We start from the raw sequence: 20,000 nt of genomic DNA, 5'->3' as shown, positions 1-20,000 counted from the left end.
AGAGAGAGAGAGAGAGAGAGAGAGAGAGAGAGAGAGAGAGAGAGAGAGAGAGAGAGTTTATGTATATTTCCAGTTTCTTCCTGCATTACTTTCCCTTCATTACAGAGACGGAATATTAAAAATGGTGCTTATCTCTACTTTCCCTCCCTCTTCCTTCACCCAGAGAGAGAGAGAGAGAGAGAGAGAGAGAGAGAGAGAGAGAGAGAGAGAGAGAGAGAGAGAGGAGGGTAGAAATTTAAGGGAGTATATCTGATCTGCTCTCTCTCTCTCTCTCTCTCTCTCTCTCTCTCGTATTCAGAAACGCCTTCCCCCCTTTCACTACGACAATATCCCAAGGCCACAGACAACTAGCTGGGATTTCAAGACAGTTTCTCGTTATAATAAACTAGAAATCTTGCCAATCTATCAACAGAAGCATAAAAACACGAGTATCTTCAACTGGAGCCTTTGGAAAACAGTGATGGTGAGAGAGCAAATGTTTACAGAATACAGGTGTCTCTCTCTCTCTCTCTCTCTCTCTCTCTCTCTCTGTAGCTGCAATCCTCTCCTGCCTTCACTTTTCACGTCTCACAAACGGTCTTATCGTGGCGCGGCAGATTTTGCTTCCACGTCTGACGCACGGTGGCGGAAAAAAGGACTACATGATTTTTGCGTATCATTTTCTGTCTGGAGTATTTTTCCTTTCCTCCGCGAAGTAAATGGCCGAGGTGGGAGAGGGAGAGGCACCCGCTAAGCTTTGGTGAGTCAAATACCTTTAAACGGGATATCCTGGGACAAAGCTCCCACAGGACTTCACAGGACGCGCGCGAGTCACGTTCGCTAGCGGTGATGGGTGAGGGGACGCGGCGGAGTGAGCGGGAAGAGGAAGAAGGACGGGAGGCACGATCACAATACCAGGACGTCACATGGTTGCGCCACCGAGGAGCTCCGCGCGCACACGTCCTCTCTCAGCCACAGTCCAGAGCATACTGACTGCCTGCTGGACTGGTTGTGGTGAGCGCACACAGGCACACTGCCACTGCCTGCTCGTGCTGGGTGGCTCTCAGATAGGCACTGGCGGGGGTTGTAGGTGGGTTGGGGGGGTTAGACATACTGCAGGGTCGAGTTAGTGCCACACACCTACCACGGCACTGCGGCACACGGACGACAAGAGTGCAATGCCTTCTGTTATCTCTTTCTATCTTTCACCTATTGCCGTGTCATCCCTTTTTCCTTCTGTCCTCTTTTCCTCCTCCTCCTCCTCCTCCTGTCATCTCCACCCTCCTCCTCCTATCTCCACTCCTCTATCTCTCACCTATTGTTGTGTCATTCCTTTTTCTTCCTTCCCCTTTTCCTCCTCCTCCTTCTCCTATTATCTCCTCTTCTCGATCTCTCACCTATTGCTGTCATTCCCTTTTCCTTCCTCTTTTTCTTCTCTTCCTCCTCTTGTTTCTCTCTTTTCATCTCTTCCTTCTTTATCCATGTTCTCTCTCTCCGTTCTCTCCTTTGTTCTTTCATTATCTCTCCCTTCTTTCATCTACTAATGTGTCTCCCTTCTCCTCTTCCCTCTTCTTCATATCATACTAATCTTTTCTCTCTCTTTCTCATCATCTCCTTCACTTTTCTGTCGTCATTTATCATTCATTAGTTATTTTTTTATTTTACTTTTATTCTCTCTCTCTCTCTCTCTCTCTCTCTCTCTCTCTCATTATTGTTCACCTTGTTTCCTTAGCTTTCTTCATCTCTGTCATAAAGTTAAATCTTCTCCTCTTTCTCCTCTTTATCCTCCTCCTCCTCCTCCTCCTCCTCCTGCTGCGTTGTTCCCTCTCCTTGTCACTGCTCATCACATTCTCTCGGTTCTCTCGTTCGTGAAATATCTTGACTCACGTTCTGGTTATTTATCTTTTATTATCACAGTGACTCTCTCTCTCTCTCTCTCTCTCTCTCTCTCTCTCTCTCTCTCTCTCTCTCGTTCTCATTTTGTCATTGTTTCTCATTTTATAGTTTTTATTCTTTTTTATCTTTTTCTTCTCCTCCTCCTTCTCCTCCTCCTCCTCCTCCTCCTCCTCCTCCTTCTTCTTCTTCTTCTTCTTCCTTCTCTTTCTCTGCATCGCATTCCTTTCATCCTCTTCAATTATGCAACATGGACGCTCTCTTTTTCCTGTTTCCTGTTTCCTCCTCCTCCCCCTCCCCGTCCTCCTTTTCCAAGTTCCACCATTCTCCTCTCATCCATACCACACATCCTGACATACATCTTTCAGCAGTCTTCTGACCCCTCCTCCTCCTCCTCCTCCTCCTCCTCCTCCTCCTCCTCCTCCTCCTCCTCCTCCTTTCATCTCCACCCAATACCTCGCCTCACGCGTCAGTATTACTCTTCCCCCTGCCACTCACCTCACTTCACTTCACTTACTCCCTCCCTCCCACACACACACACACACACACACACACACACACACACACACACACACACAGAGAGAGAGAGAGAGAGAGAGAGAGAGAGAGAGAGAGAGAGAGAGAGAGAGAGAGAGAGAGAGAGAGAGAGAGAGAGAGAGAGAGAGAGAGAGAGAGAGAGAGAGAGAGTGAGTGAGTGAGTGAGTGAGTGAGTGAGTGAGTGAGTGAGTGAGTGAGTGAGTGAGTGAGTGAGTGAGTGAGTGTAATTCACTGTTTAATCTGCTGCAGTCTCTGACGAAACAGCCAGACGTTACCCTACGGAACGAGCTCAGAGCTCATTGTTTCCGATCTTCGGATAGGCCTGAGACCAGGCCTATCCACACACAGGTGTGTGTGTGTGTGTGTGTGTGTGTGTGTGTGTGTGTGTGTGTGTGTGTGTGTGTCTTCTTGTATGTGTGAGTGTGTGTGTGTGTGTGTGTGTGTGTGTGTGTGTGTGTGTGTCTTCCTGTATGTGTGAGTGTGTATAAGGAAAGCTCAGTAAATACAACACCCTCACTGCACCATTACAAGGCTACATTAGGAAGATTGCTCGCGGGCTGAGAGACTGAAAGAGCAGATGAAATTACTCTTGACTTCCTGAGGCGGTGGGCTGGAGAAGAGCCCTGGAATAATTACTCTCAGCATTGCCACACCGCTGCCAACGTGCAACTAACCTGACTTCCTTTCTTTTTGCGTCATGGAGATCAGCGAACCATACAAAAAATAAATAAAATGAAAAGATATGTAATGAAATGAGTAGAAAATGTTGTCTCGTTATGCTTAAAGAAAGAAAAAAAAGAATGAAAGGGCGAAAGAAAGAAGGATGGATAGATAGATATAGATAAAAAGAAAGAATAAATGAAAGAAAGAAAAATGAAAGCAAGAAAGAATGAATGCAAGAATGAGAGAAAGAAAGAAAGAATGAATGAATGAAAGTCAACATTCGTATACCTAATCAAATATGCTCACTCCACATTCTAACACGGCCACAGTGTAACACCAGGTAAAAACGCTGAAAAAAAAAAACCGGTAGTCTCCATTGAGCATATCAAATCTAACACACACTAAGCGAAACACAGGTTTAACTATCTAAACTCATTATACGTAGCGATACCTGATCAAACACTCTCATTCCACATTCTAACACAGTGTAACAACAGATAAAAACAAAGAACAGTAGCCTAGATTGAGCGGCCAGTACTCCCCCGGGACAGACCGTGACCTCGCCCATTACTCAGCACTGCCCCTCCCCCACACACACACTCCAACCCCCAGGCGACACGGGGCTAATTGGGGCCACGCGTGCAGTTCCTCCCCGCAGGATGAAATGACTAGGCTCGGCTATGAATGAGAGGGAAGAGCGTTTAGAGAATAATAAAACTAATAAATGAATAAATAAATAAATAGTTGAAACTCAAAAAAATAGTTGTTTCCCTTAAAAATATGAAGCAAATTTTTTTTTCGTTTTATCCTTAAGAGAGAGAGAGAGAGAGAGAGAGAGAGAGAGAGAGAGAGAGAGAGAGAGAGAGAGAGAGAGAGAGAGAGAGAGAGAGAGAGCTGTAGATCATATATACCCAGATAGACTTTTAACTCCTTAATTTCCTACGAAGCAAAAAATCATCTTAAACGCAAGAGAATAACAAAAAAAACACTAGTAATAAATGAGTAACGGAACAACATAAACCCTTCAGTTACGGTAATACAATACGAGACAAGATAAAACCTCTTAGACATCAGGAAAGCCATTTGATTAACGCCATGTTGTCCTGAGAGGGAATAAAGCAGTTTTGAGTAGCTTTTTATTATTGGAAGAGTGAACCAGTACTCTCAATCATTCATATTCCTTTCCCTGGTTAACTCTGGAACTCCATACCTGCTTCTGTATTTCCAACTTCCCATGATTTGACTTAATTTAAGAGAGAGGTTTCAAGACATTTATCCTTTTTTTTTTTTTTTTTTTTTTTGGCTAACTAACTCTCGGACCTGCAAGGGAACTGGCGAATAAGTAGGCCTTTTCTTCGTTTAACTCCTTGAGTACCATGACGCGTTTCCATATTCATTCTGCTTGCTATTTGTTGATTTTCTACTGCTTTTGAAACTTATGTAGGGGTATATAAAGACAGTGGCCATTAATCTTTTGATCTCCATAGACCCTAATGTCTATAGAATGGTCTAATCGTACACAAATCTCAAAGCAAAAATGTGTCCCAGTATTGAAGGGGTTAATGTTGTCCTTGGTCAGCTTTTCCCTCTTACATAAATATTGAGTAACCTGCCACTCTCATTACCACTGTGCTGAGGTGGTCGTCAATGGAATGCCTCTGGTCTGGTGGGACGCTATCAGTCGTCAGGTGATGTAAGATTGTCGCTCTCTCAGCCAGGTCATCTACTTACAATAGTCACGTATAGCCTGCCTCGCCTGCTTCAATTACAGCCACAGTGTTCAGTGTTCTAGTGCTCTCCGTCAATCATAAGTCCACAAGTTCTCCAATCTCTCATATAGTTAATCCTCTTCCACCTCCTCCCTGTCCTCCTCTTAATCCTCCTTCTCCTACTACTCCTGCCTCTGTGTTGTTCCCTCTCCTTGTCACTGCTCATCACGTTCCCTTTTCTCTCTTGTCTGAGAAATATCTTGACTCACGTTCTGGTTATTTGTTCATCTTTTCATCCCAGTGACTCTTCCCTTACTTCTGTGTTGCACGGGATTGGCACCACATCGCAGGACTTCAGGAAAAATGTTAAACGAGCATTGTTCTTGACTGCAACTGTCCATCTACCGTAATATCTTGGCTCACGTTCTGGTTATTTTTCTATCTTATTATCCCAGTGACTTCCCTTACTTCTGTGCTGTGCGAAACTCCAGGCACCACACCGCAGGACTTGAGGAAAAATGTTACACAGGCGAAGATAAACGCAGTATTATTATTGACCCATCTACTCGTTCCTTAGCTAGCTACCTGCCCACCTCCCACCCGCCCTACACAACACATCTCTGCTGAGGATCCCCAGAACAAGGCTGGCTCACTGGAATCACAAAAGTACAGCTGCAGGAAGTTTGATAATTAAACGGCAATATGGACAGGGATTAGAAGTTCTTGGCAATTACTACTACTACTACTACTACTACAATTATTACTATGATCATAAATGTTCTTTTCTAAGTATTTCCACTTCTTAATTCTCTTTTACCTTTTTATATTTACTTATTTGCCAAGACTTATTGTAGAGCCACGATACGAGGAGCGATAAAGTGGCGAGAAAGAGACTCAAGGAAATGAAGTATAGTGAAGCAGAAGAGAATCCCACAAGATAAGAGGAAAAGATAAGACAACAGTTACAGGAGATACAGTAGCATATAAGAGCGAGAGAGAGAGAGAGAGAGAGAGAGAGAGAGAGAGAGAGAGAGAGAGAGAGAGAGAGAGAGAGAGAGAGAGAGAGAGAGAGAGAGAGAGAGAGAGAGAGAGAGAGAGAGAGAGAGAGAGAGAGAGAGAGAGACGAAAACATTCAGTGAAGCTCAAATAACTGGGATTCCAAACTTTGACACACATACACCCACACACATACACACACACACACACACACACACACACACACACACACACACACACACACACACACACGTCACCACCATCCACTCTGCCAGACTTAACTCTGCCATTCTTTTGCTACACCTCTACAGCCTTCCAATTAAACAAACACACACACACACACACACACACACACACACACACACACACACACACACCTGCAGACTGACTGTGATATAGGTTTAAACTTTTCCTTTTAATCCTCTTTCAATTGCCTCCATCCGCGGTAACAGTGGATGGGAGTATGAGAGAGAGAGAGAGAGAGAGAGAGAGAGAGAGAGAGAGAGAGAGAGAGAGAGAGAGAGATGCAGTCAACGTTCTTCACAACAGACAACAATTATAGAGCTAACTTTCATCTATTACAGAGAGAGAGAGAGAGAGAGAGAGAGAGAGAGAGAGAGAGAGAGAGAGAGAGAGAGAGAGAGAGAGAGAGAGAGAGAGAGAGAGAGAGAGAGAGAGAGAGAGAGAGAGAGAATCTCTCGCAGGAGACAAACCAGCCGCCCCCGCAGCCACAAGTGAGGAATCAACAGCCGCCCCCTCGCAGACAGGGACAGAAAAACTGTGCTGACAGGCCTGGAGACAGACCTGCCGGTGGGAATCAGGGCAGTTACGGAAGACAGCGACAGAACAAGTGTTCATTCTGTCATCGGCCGGGTCACACAGACTAACGTGCGAATATTGCAGTGGTCGATTCCACACATCGCAAACTTGTCGTGAGCTTCTGGCTGATAGGAGGCACCAGGACTTAATTGAGGCTTTTCGCTTGTGCAGCCAGGAAACACTTGCGCATATAAGAGGAGCTACCTGGCGATCTCCGCCTCACGCCCATCCCTCCAACCAGCAACCCGAACGTCACCACCATATCGCACAGGCTCACGCCCACGGCATCAACTACCCTCGGGTATAACGTTGCCTTCCCGCCACAACACCATGAGGCAACGCGCATCTACCAACAGTGCACTGCGCATTGTGTCGGCCAACGTGCGTGGTTTTCACACTAATGTTGGTGAACTAACGCACAGGTTCGTCCGTACAAATAAGCCCGACCTCGTATTTGTGACAGAGACCTTTCTGGACGACAATATACCATCCACCTACGCCAGGATACAGGGTTATTCCACCTGGATTAGGAAGGATCGGTCAACGCAAGGTGGCGGCGTTGCTCTGTCACAAAACATCTCTAGACCTCATAGTTGTGGATACGCCCATCCCTGAACATCTAGAGTTGATAATATTCAAAATAAAAGGCGACGGGAGACGAGGCATTTTATGTATGGGCTGTTACAGACCTCCAACGCAATGAACTGTATTGATTGGTTTTATTACAGAGAACATTGATCACCTCATGACAGTCCATCAGTGCGATAATGTGTTAATTCTTGGTGACCTGAACCCACCGGGAAAAAAGAATGCCTTTGAGTCCCTACTAACTGTGTTTGACCTGCAGTACCACGTCACCTTCCCCACCCACCGCTCTGGCTCATCACTCTAGAGATGTACCGATACCAAAATTTTGGCCGATTCCGATACCGATACCGATACCACCGCTCACCGCTACCGATACCGATACCACCGATACCGATACTACTATAGTGATTACTGCACTGGACACCAGGATGAGTTGGTGGACGGCGAGCGTTATCAGATGGGAGGCTTTGTTTTGGGGGATGCTGTAAGTCCTTCTGAGAACGTTTGTGAAATAGGAGCAATTCTAGAAGCTTTTTGAAGCCATTTGCAAAGGTAAATTACTCAGTAATTGGAATGAATATCTTCTCAGTCTTCTGATTCTTGTCAGTTATTTTAAATTCTTACTTCTTACTCCTTTAGCGACCATTTGGTCTTGTGCATTTTCATTATTAATTTTATTGACGATATTTTGGCGATCAAAAATATTTTTAAAATTATTAAAATTGTAAAACAGACACAAAATATTAGCAAAAGAAACTCATTTTGTTGTGTATGTTTCTCTTTAATTAAATCTGACATCCTTTGATATTAATTCATTAGACATTAGTAGACCAATTCAGAAAAATGAGCTTTCACCTAATCTTTTCAATTAAATAGAAAAAGTTTAGTTTATTCTAAATTTCTAGTGTATTGCTATGATCTTAAATAATTAATATGCAACAAATTATACACAATGCACATGATTACAAAACAGAATCGTTACTTTCTTAGTTATGGAATTTTTACATCCTTAGGTTAACACAAGTAACTCAAAAATTAAACTTGCATTAAAATTAATATACATATATAATTCGAGCTTCCACCTATTCCAGTATGATATCTTGGAAAAGGCTACCACTAGCACTGTTAATTATAAATCAAATAAGAATATGCTGTTATTTACAATAATGCAAAATGCCTAACTATATATATATATATATATATATATATATATATATATATATATATATATATATATATATATATATATATATATATATATATATATATATATATACCAAATCATTTTGTTGGATTCTCAATATCTGAAGTTTGACATTCTTAGATTATAGTTAAAAACATAAGCTTTTCACCTGTGTGAACTTTGTGTGGGTGGAGGAGCAGCGTCTGACTGAGAGACAGTGAGAATGCGTGGTGACTCATGACCGACCGTGTGACAGGATGCCGGAGTTCAGCCTATACGCGTTTCATACACGTCCAATTTAGAGGTTGTGGCTTATTACCACAGAAAACAGTATTCTATGACATACGGTAATCACCACGGAAACTTAATACGCCGTATTATATTAATTTGGTATCATCAATATCTTATATCGAATATATCACTAAGTAGTAAATTCCTTTTAGGTATCGGAAGTATCGGCATAAAATAAGCCGATACCGATACCGATACCCAAAAATGGGCCGATACCGCCGATTCCGATACCGATACCGATGCATCGGTACATCTGGGGTCTACTTGGCTGTGTGAAGTGCGCGACAGTGACACACACGATTAAGTGGTATCATTCTAAGTGAGCGATAGTGACGCTCGAATAGAGAGTGATATATGGAAAGTGACAGTGACACGTATATGTATATGTTGTATTCCATGTGAGTGATAGAGACACTTTTAATCATATGTGTAGTGAGTGACAGTGACACTTTTAATCATATGTGTAGTGAGTGACAGTGACACTTTTAATCATATGTGTAGTGAGTGACAGTGACACTTTTAATCATATGTGTAGTGAGCGACAGTGACACTTTTCATCATATGTGTAGTGAGTGACAGTGACACTTTTCATCATATGTGTAGTGAGTGACAGTGACACTAACAAATATCACTATGTATTACAAATATGTATATAGTGTTTATTATTTTTAAGTATTTACAGAGGTTAGGTTTTAAGATTGCATGCATTCACAATGCTAAAATAACGCGCCTCTTCCATACCAATTATCGCATCATTGTATATAAAAGAGAGAGAGAGAGAGAGAGAGAGAGAGAGAGAGAGAGAGAGAGAGAGAGAGAGAGAGAGAGAGAGAGAGAGAGAGAGAGAGAGAGAGAGAGAGAGAGAGAGAGAGAGAGAGAGAGAACGAAACAACAACGAGGACGACGAAGACAACAGAAGAAGAAGAAGAAGAAGAAGAAGAAGAAGAAGAAGAAGAAGAAGAAGAAGAAGAAGAAGAAGAAGAAGAAGAAGAAGAAAATAAGAAAAGAAAAGAAAAGAAGAAATTGAAGAAAAAGAAAAAGAACAAGAACAATAGCAAAAACAACAAGAAACAGAAGACGAAGAAGAAGAAGAAGACGAAGAAGAAGAAGAAGAAGAAGAAGAAGAAGAAGAAGAAGAAGAAGACACAGCAGAACACACAATGCATGGCTGGATCACTTTAGGTTCCAGTCAGGGACAGAAACTGGAGATAACCTTTAGGGAGAAAATATTACGTGGAAAAAATTATGACAGAGTAGACACAAGACTTGAAAGAGCAAGGCTAGTCCTCCTCCTCCTCCTCCTCCTCCTCCTCTTCTTCTACCACTACTATTTCTTCATCATCATCTTCTTCTTCTTCTTCTTCTTCTTCTTCTTCTTCTTCTTCTTCTTCTTCTTCTTCCTCCTCCTCCTCCTCCTGCTCTTTAACAGGTTGGCATTGTTTACACGAGAAAAAGATAAATAACTCTAGAAAAAAAACTTTACTAATAGGAAGATAAGGTCGTGATGAGGAGGTAGATGTGAGAGATCAATAATAACAAAGGCAAAAGAAAATGAAAAGGAGAAAGAAAAAGAAAAGAGAAAAGAAAAAAAGAAAAGAAAAAAGAGAAAAGAAAGAGAAAAAGAAAAGAGAAAAGATCAATGTATACAAAAAACGAACTAACGAACGAACAAATAAGTGAATAAATAATGTGAAAAGAAAAGGAAAAGAAAAAGAAAAAAGAAAGGGAAAAGAAAGAGAAAAAGAAAAAGAAAAAAAAGAAAAAAAGAAAAGGTCAGTGAATACAAAAACGAATAAACGAACGAACAAATAAATGAACGAATAATGTGGAAGAAACGAAAAAGAAAAAAAAAAGTGAGGCCAATTTACTTTCACAGGTGGCTTGGCAATTTGCATGAATGATAAAAATTTCGATAATTTACTGTCATTTATTTGTAGCGCCTCATTAGCTGCTCATATTAAGCTGCCAATACGTCAGCACAACACGGAACTGTTACTACTACTGTTGTTGTTGTTGTTGTTGCTTTTATGTAAGAGGGGAAGCTGGCCAAAGGAAAAAAAAAAAAAAGAAGGAAGGGGGAGGCATTTGGTTGCTAGCCCCCTTAAGGTCTGAAAGAGTTAGCAGAAGGAAAGGGATAAATGTCTTGAAATCTCACTCTTGTTGTTGTTGTTGTTAGGTAAGAGAAGAAAGCTGGCCAAAAAAAAAAAAAAAAAAAAAAAAACTCGCTAGTTCCCTGCAGGTCCGAGACTCAGCTGAAAGAGAGATAAATGTGTTAAAACTCCCTCCTGTTGCTAATGTTGTTGCTTGTTGTTGTTTTTATTGTCGTTGTTGTTGTTGTGTACACTTCCAAGGATATCACGCACCTACCTTATTCCTGCACTTATTTACAACATTTTGTTCTTCACTCTCTTTGAACTGATATCTAACCAAATTTCAGTGAACCTACAATCCATTTAGTCATTTGGGATCGTTACTTCAATTTTTTTTTTTTTTATGTAAGAGGGGAAAGCTGGCCAAGAGTAACAAAAAAAAAAAGTATCACTTACGTAGTTGCCAGCTTACAAAGTTAGTCAGTGCTGTGGCTGTGGGTGTGTTGGGCTTCATTGTGACAGTCGTGACATGTACCAGCGATTCATCGGCATACGGTGACCTCTCACGCAACATCGCATGGAAAAATTCAAGATGTTCGTATGTCACCATGGTGTAATAAAAGACTTGTGGACATCCTCACTGCCAGTAACTTCTTCACACACCACTCGTAACACACAGTCATTGGTCTCAGGTCAAGATTCACAAACAACTCATAGTAATGTCACCAGCACCATAAGATACCCTTTACAAACCCATAAAATTTTAATTAGAGTATCTTTAATCCCTTCAGTACCATGACGCGTTTCCATATTCATTCTGCTTACTATTTAGTGGTTTTATACAGGTTCAGAAACTCATATGGGGGATTAAAATAGTAAAGACTGGCCTTCAATCTTCTGACCTCCATAGACTCTTCCTAATATCAATAAAATGGTCTAATCGTACACAAACCTCAAGACAAAAATCCTGGTACTGAAGGGATTAAGAGCACAGTGGAAGAAAGACGGAGAAGCGCTTGAAAATAGAATCCTTAGTAATTATACTCTTAGCATATGTTTGTATTCCTCTCAAGCTAAACGTTTTCTGTAAACAACCCATTCTCTTATCACTGCGCACTTCAACATCAGCGGGAGCCCATCCATCACTGTCCATACTGCCATGAATAGAAAACTAAGCGATCACTCTCTTCTCTTTCAGCCAATGGAGAAAAGTACAAGGAATGGGCAAGCCTCTCTCATGTGGCGAGCGACGGGTAGCGGGTGGCGGGCGGGAGGGTATCTAGTGCTTGTAATGATCAAAGTGCAACAAAATGCCAGCGATTATGATACAGGTACACAGAGCCAGTGTTACCTGGAGAGAGAGAGAGAGAGAGAGAGAGAGAGAGAGAGAGAGAGAGAGTCCATTTATTAAAGAGAAACACCTCCCATAAAGAGGACAATGGAGGAATTAGCTTAACGCGTCAGCTTAAATGCCATTAGATTAAAAAGAGAAAGAAAAAGAAAAGAGGAGCCATTAGTGTGCTGTTTTTCTCTCAGTCTTTAGAAAACTTTCCACACTCCGGGATGTTAAAAAATGCCTCCTAATTATTCCCTTCCATTTTACTTTCATCCTTCCTCCTCCTCCTCCTCCTCCTCCTCCTCCTCCTCTTGTTCATTCTCTTTTTCTTTTTTTTTTCTCCTTTTGCTTCTTCTTCTTCTTCTTCTTCTCCTTTCATCCCTTTCATCCCAACTCTAATCCCTCATTCCATACATCTATATTATTTAGTTTCATGCATCATCTCTCTCTATCATCTCTCTCTCTCTCTCTCTCTCTCTCTCTCTCTCTCTCTCTCTGAGCAAAAATGTTATCAGTTCTCGTTTCAATTATTGTTCCGATGTAATGGTTATGTATTCATTTGCACTGGGGCCTATTTCTATCCTTTTTTATTGATATGTGTTCTCTCTCTCTCTCTCTCTCTCTCTCTCTCTCTCTCTCTCTCTCTCTGGTGAAAGGAAGGTATCAATACACGTGAAAAGAGAGAGAGAGAGAGAGAGAGAGAGAGAGAGAGAGAGAGAGAGAGAGAGAATACCGTTTCTTTTTATCAGTAAATCATTAAAGAGAGATTTACTGATTACGTTAAAAGCAGCGAGCATAAACTAGTTTAAAACACACACACACTCTCTCTCTCTCTCTCTCTCTCTCTCTCTCTCGCAGCTTTTCAACAGGCACACATTCCAGGTATAGGCAGGTTATCAATCCATTGTTCCCTCCCCTGCATAGCCTAGCGCCTCTTGCCGAGCCCCGTTCACAACACAAAAGGCTGCCCGCGATACGTTTATTGTTGCTGTCACTTATGCGATGCTCTCTCCACAACCTCGCTGCAAATTCACGCCTTTTCAACGGGACTACAAATAAGCAACTTTGTTTTTGCGTTTAAATCCTTGAATACCATGACGCGTTACCATATTCATTCTGTTTACTATTTGGTGATTCTATACAGCTTCAGAAACATGTGTGGGGACATTAAAACAGTGAAGACTCTGGCCATTAATTTTCTGGCCTCCATAGATACTTCCTAATGTCAATAAAATGGTCTAATCGTACACAAATCTCAAGGTGAAAATGTGTCCCAGTATTGAAGGGGTTAAATCTCGTTATTTCTCGAACGTTTTCTTATTGAACGGTACAGAAACAATAGAGTAACGTAAGATAGCTTTTCTTCTTTACTATAGTTACTATCGTTAAAAGCATCCACTCTCATTATTGGTTAGGTATGCAAATAGTTTTTCCAGGAGTTTGTTTTTCGATGTGCTTCATGGAACTTCGCTCATTGTCTCCTCTTCTGTGTATAGTTTGTACGTGGAAGAGTCACACACTACCTAGTTCTTGGATATCAAACATGCCTCTCTCTCGTCTGGTTCATGTAAAGGAATACGAGGATGAAGAAGTGAATACAAGGGCAGTCATTCACACAACGGTTCTGCATCATTAGTGTGGGGAGAGAGAGAGAGAGAGAGAGAGAGAGAGAGAGAGAGAGAGAGAGAGAGAGAGAGAGAGAGAGAGAGAGAGAGAGAGAGAGAGAGAGAGAGAACCACCATGAGAGCCAGAATAATAATCTCTCAAATAAAAACTTTTGAAAACACTCAGAAGGAAAAGAACCAAGCGTTTCAAATCACGGAAGTTTAGTGCAAAGTTTCGACATCACTTTTTCCCACATTCCTCGAAATAAACTTTCCCTTCTTTTCTTCCCTCCTTGACGACCCAACACTAAACTCAATATCAACCTTTCAAAAAAAAAAAAAATAAATAAATAAATAAATAAATAAATAAAAAAAAAAAAAAAAAGTGCTCCTGTATCTTTTTTTTTTTTTATATACGACACCTCTCCTTTTCTGGGCTTCAGGGGACAATACAAGACATACGGTGTGACGCCAGCTCGGTTATCAGACACTAAGCTCAATGATATCAACGTTTCACACACACACACAAAAAAAAAAAGTGTTTCTGTACCTTTTTTATATACGACACCTCTATCTTTTTCCGGGCTTCAGGGGGCAATACAAGACGTGCAGAGTGACGCCAGCTCGGTATCAGAAAGACGCCATGGTGAGGAAGACTTAAGAGGCTTTCCCGGCATGAGCAACCCGCCCACAGCCCGCCTTTCCTGACCCAAGTGGAAGAAAACTGATGCTATTCTTGCTATGTGTCGTTTGAAGGCAATAGCATGCAAGTACACAGATCAGTGAACTATTAGAGTAACAATTATAACGTTAGGATGATGAAAGAAGGTAAGGGGAGGAAGAGAAAGCTAGACACTAAGGTTCCTATTCTAAAACGCTTCCACGACACGTTTCCACTATTTGTAAAGGTTCCAGTTTAACCCCTTCGGTACCATGACTCATTTCCATATTCATTCAGCTTACTATTTGGTGATTTTCTACAGGTTCAGAAATTAATGTGGGGGAGTAAAATAGTGAAGCCTGTACCCATTAATCTTTTGACGTCCATAGACCCTTTCTAATGTAAATAAAATGGCCTAATCGTACACAAATCTCAAGGTAAAAATATAAACCTCGTATTGAAGGGGATTAAGGTACACGGGTTCTACAGGATGTATTAATGGTTGTAGTGGGAAATCAACGTCATTTCTGCGTTATTAAAAGGAAATACTCTCTTCAGAATCCGACTAGTCATCTCAGTGGCCTTAGAAGATAGTCGTGGTAAGAGAATAAAGTGTTTCTCAATACGATCCTGAAGCTCAAGACTAAACAAGCAGGTAGAGCGTCAAAACAGTATATATTCTGTGAAGGAGCAAGGCGTGACAGGTGGAAGTAAAGCAATGCACTGAAATGTAACCGTGACCAAATCTAACCAAAGCTATATCTAATGAAACCTAACCTGGCCAACCTATAACTTTAACATAACAAAACCTTACCTAAATTGATGATGATAATGATGATGATGATAACTAAAACTGTAATAAAGATAACTATGTTGATGACGACGATGAAGAAGGAGGAGGAGGAGGAGGAGGAGGAGGAGGAGGAGGAGGAGGAGGAGGAGGAGGAGGAGGAGGAGGAGGAGAACAACAACAATAATAATAATAATAATAATAATAATAATAATAATAATAATAATAATAATAATAATAAGAAGAAGAAGAAGAAGAAGAAGAAGAAAAGAAAAAGAAGAAGAAGAAGAAGAAGAAGAAGAAGAAGAAGAAAAAAGAAGAACAACAAGAGGAACAAAAAAAAGAAAATAATACAAAAAGAAAAAAAAAAAAAGAGGAAACAAAAAAACTGAAGAAAAATAAATAGAAAAAAGAAAAAATAAAGAAAAAGAAATAGAAAAAGACAAAGAAGAAAGAAGAAGAAGGCGAAGAAGCGGACACTGCACAAATGTTCCACTGCGGCAGGAGACTCGAGGCCCCACTGGAAGCAAATTGGCTGGCTAGATTGGAACTCTGGAGCCATTTTCCATTCAACTTTTTGATAAGAGAAGGGAAATTAGGCGAGCTTTTTCTTCATTCTCCTCAGCTTTTATTTTGTTTTTTCTCTTTTATTTTACCAGTCATTTGCTATTATTATTATTATCATTAGTGGTGGTGGTAGTAGTAGTAGTAGTAGTCATTTATCAGTATTCATTTATTTATTCATCTTATCATCAATACATTCTTTTCATATTTCACATTTATAGTCATTCAGAAAATACATGCATAAAAATTTTCTTAGGAAGTAAAAATGTGTCGTGTTTATTTTTCTTTTATTAATTCATTTTTCCCCGTGATAAATTCAATCACTATAACTTCCATCACTATTACGAGTTTCTTTTCTTTTTTTTTTTTTTTTTGTTATCTATTTCAATTAATTGCTTTATTTTTTTTTTCATTTTTATTCATGTTTTGTATTACTTGAGGAAAAAAAAAGTTATGTAACGAATGTCGCATGGCGTCCATCAATACTTCATTTATTTATTCATTTTCACCATTATTGCATCTCTCTCTCTCTCTCTCTCTCTCTCTCTCTCTCTCTCTCTCTCTCTCTCTCTCTCTCTCCCTCTGAATTCTTGCTCTCTTCCACTATCATCGCTATCCACTATTCATTACGTCAATCTCTCTCTCTCTCTCTCTCTCTCTCTCTCTCTCTCTCTCTCTCTCTCTCTCTCTCTCTTCTTCTTCTTCTTTTTCTTCCATCAGTCAATCTATCTCTCATTCTCTCTTCCTTTTTATTTTCCATCTCTTGTATCCCTATCGGAAAAAAAAATAATAATGCATTTAAGCGAGGGAGGAGGCGGCGCGGCAATCACCCAATCACCCAGCGTGCATTGAAGGCTAAAGGCGGTGTCACACTACCACTTTTTCCGTCTACTTTTTCCGTCGTTTTTCAGAAAATCGACAATATTTTTGGTGCGGCCTGTCACACACAAACGGTGTTTCGTCGTCACTTTCCGTCGTCACTTCCCGCCAACACAATGTAAACACAAACATGGAGGCCACGCTGCGGCAAAGATACGCTGCTCTGAACGTAATACTGTGTATTACGAAACTTAGATGAGCTAAACAAGCCAAAAAGCGTGCATGGATGCGTTCATGGTTAGTGGTAGAACCAATGCACGTAGAAGCAGGTTGAGGAGACGCGGCAAGTCTTGTGGTCTTGGTCTTGGTATGTAAACAAAGGCGGAAAATTTGCAGACGGAAACGATCCCTATCGTCTGACAAATTCATGCGATAAGTTCGTGCGGAACGTTGAAAAATCGACGAAATCGCATTAATCGACGGAAAAAGTGCTAGTGTGACACCGCCTTAAGCGAGCGTCCCTTCATCCCTACCTGCCTTCCGCCCCTATTCACAAACATTTTACTCTCTCACCACGGTAACTTTCTAAGGCCAGAGAGACGACTACCCGAGTTTTCATGATAGTTTCTCCTTTTGATTAACCCCTTCAGTGCTATGACGAGTCTTCATATTCATTCTGCTTACTATTCGTGATTTTATACAGCTTCAGAAACTTATATGGGAATTGAAATAGTGAAGATTCTGGCCATAAATCTTCTGACCTCCATAGATTCTTCCTAATGTCAGTAAAATCGTCTAATCACACCTAAAACTTATGGTATAAATGCCTTCCAGTAATGAAGGGGTTAAGTAGAAATCCTGCCAATCCATCACCAGAACCCATTACAATACCATTAAAAGCATGAGTATCTTCAACTAGAGCGTTTGGAAAGCAGTGATGGTAAGAGAGCGAATCGTTTCAGAATACGGACCAATTTCCTTCATCCCTTGAACTACAATCAGGGTTAGTGGATTCAGGATTAAGAGAAGTATACGCCCAGAAAAAATCTTTAGGCTCAGGTAGGGGAAAGGCTTGTAAATCTGCGAGTTAACTACAGCGAGTCATGCAAATAGCGAATCTAGCTCTTTTTTTTCTCCAATGTGATGTAAACAAGGAAGGATAAACACAAGAGGGTGATTCAGAACATGAACGAGCATGAGGGGATGTAATATTGATCCTTACTGACGCGATGAATTACACACACGCAACGTACACACACACACACACACACACACACACACACACACACACACACACACACACACACACACACACACACACACACCAGAATTATTGATCTTAGTAGCTACACTTTAAATTCGCTCTACCTAGTTTTTATTATTATTATTATTATTATTATTATTATTATTATTATTAGTAGTAGTAGTAGTAGTAGTAGTAGTAGTAGTAGTAGTAGTAGTAGTATAGACTGAACAATAATACTATTGATTTACTCATGATCTTATTGGTGAACCGTAAATAAATACAGGCCAATAGGAAGAAAAGTAAAGGAAAAGAAGAATAAAAAAAATAAATAATTAAGCAAAAATTCGGAAATAATGAAATAAAGATAAATTGACGAAACACGAAGGAAAAGAAGAAAAAGCAAAATTAAAGAGATGAAGAAAGAATAAACATGAGAATAAAGCAAAAAACAGAAGGAAAGAAATTTAAAATGTATAAAAACGAAGGTAATCATGACTGAATAAATGATAAAATAAATGAAATATAGATGAATAACAATCGACGAGCGATAACGAACGTGGCGTGCCAGTCCAGGCTCGTATTCTCAAACACTTCTGTCCTTCACCTCCACTGTGTCATAAAGACTATCTAAATATACACGAGTTCTTTAAAGTGTTTTATACGGTTCAGGAGGCAGAGTAACAAAATTTCTACATTATTAACTGAAGAAACATTCTTGAAAACCAAGCTAATCATCTCTATGGCCTCGGAAAATAGTCTTGAAAAGAAAGAAGAACGATTCTTAAGGTGTTTTTTTTACGGTTCTAGAGGCCAAATGACAAGATTTATCAACTGGAGAAACACTCTTGAAAATTCAGTTAATCACCTCTGTGGCCTTGGAAAATAGTGGTGGTGAGAGAGCAATAATATAATAGGGATCCCCGAGCGCTCAGCAACGGATCAACAAAAGCACATCAATATAAAAGCAACAACGAGCATGTCAAAAGATGTCAGCATTGATGGGTCACTTCACAGGGGACGGCGGGAAGGAGGGCCACTTAAGTTTCTCCTTCACCTGGCACTCAGAACAAACTCACACTCTCGCCCACACTCGTTCCCTCTCGTCGCCTTTCTCTTTAGGAGCGTACTGTGGCGTAAGATAGGTGGTGGTGGTGGTGGTGGTGGTGCTGGTGGTGGTATTGGTGGTGGTGGTGGTGGTGGTGGTGGTGGTGGTGGTGGTGGTGGTGGTGGTGGTTGTGATGGTGGTGGTGGCAGCTGTAGTAATGGTGGTGGTGGTAAGAGTAATGATAACGGTGGTGGTAGTAGTAGTAGTAGTAGTAGTAGTAGTAGTAGTAGTAGTAGTAGTAGTAGTAGTGGTGGAGTGAGTAGTAGTAAGAGTAAGAGTAGTAGAGTAGTAGTAGTAGTAAGAGTAAGAGGTGGAGTAGTAGTGTAAGAGCAAGAGTAAGTAAGAGTGATAGAGTAGAGTAAGAGTAATAGTAGTAGTAGTAGTAGTAGTAGTAGTAGTAGTAGTAGTAGTAGTAGTAGTAGTAGTAGTAGTAGTAGTAGTAGTAGTAGTAGTAGTAGTAGTAGCAGCAGCAGCAGAAGGTAGCTAATAACACCTGAGGCGTTCTTATAATAGGTACAATCATGAAGACCAGTCGGCAGGTGTTGTTATTCTCTTTACTACACATTTTATGAGGATCCTTCGTATTTTTTCGATTTATATTGTTCTTAATGCTGGTAATAAAAATAACCACAATTACGGTGAATAATAGTAGTAGCTAGTAGTAGTAGAAGTAGTAGTAGTAGTAGTAGTAGTAGTAGTAGTAGTAGTAGTAGTAGTAGTAGTAGTAAGTAATAATAATAATAATAATAATAATAATAATAATAATAATAATAATAAGAAGAAGAAGAAGAAGAAGAAGAAGAAGAAGAAGATGAAGATGAAGATGATGATGATGATGATGATGATGAAGATGAAGAAGAAGAAGAAGAAGAAGAAGAAGAAGAAGAAAAAGAAGTAAAAGATGATGATGATGAAAAATGAGGATGAGAAAGATGAGAAAGAGAAATAAAATGATAAGGACATTAAAGATACAACAACAACAACAACAACAACAACAATCTCCAATAAGGAACAGGATATGAGTCACCCCACGTTAGCAATACATTCTTTTCACGTGTAGTCGTTCATAGACAGCCACCTGGTGCACGAGTGGAGAGCGACAGAGCAAGGCGGTCACCACACACACA

General features: G+C 40.5%; 1 protein-coding gene across 14 annotated transcripts in view; it reads right to left on the bottom strand.

Moving 5' to 3' along the window:
* LOC123498926 overlaps positions 1-20,000 on the bottom strand; it is a 124,909-nt gene that overhangs the window by 101,506 nt on the left and 3,403 nt on the right. For 9 of the 14 annotated variants that reach the window (XM_045246473.1, XM_045246477.1, XM_045246478.1 and 6 more), the window contains exon 1: positions 895-1,030. The exons of 4 other annotated variants lie outside the window; for them this stretch is intronic. The gene's annotated coding sequence lies outside the window, so the exon portion shown is untranslated. Of the gene's footprint in view, positions 1-752; positions 1,031-20,000 lie in introns of those variants that run through there. One more of the 14 variants, XM_045246474.1, reaches the window with a different exon arrangement.

This window comes from Portunus trituberculatus, chromosome 48 (assembly GCF_017591435.1).
Source record: "Portunus trituberculatus isolate SZX2019 chromosome 48, ASM1759143v1, whole genome shotgun sequence".
Lineage (NCBI taxonomy): Eukaryota > Metazoa > Arthropoda > Malacostraca > Decapoda > Portunidae > Portunus > Portunus trituberculatus.
The sequence above is the reverse complement of the archived record's forward strand: the minus strand, read 5'-3'. Positions and strand labels throughout refer to the sequence as shown.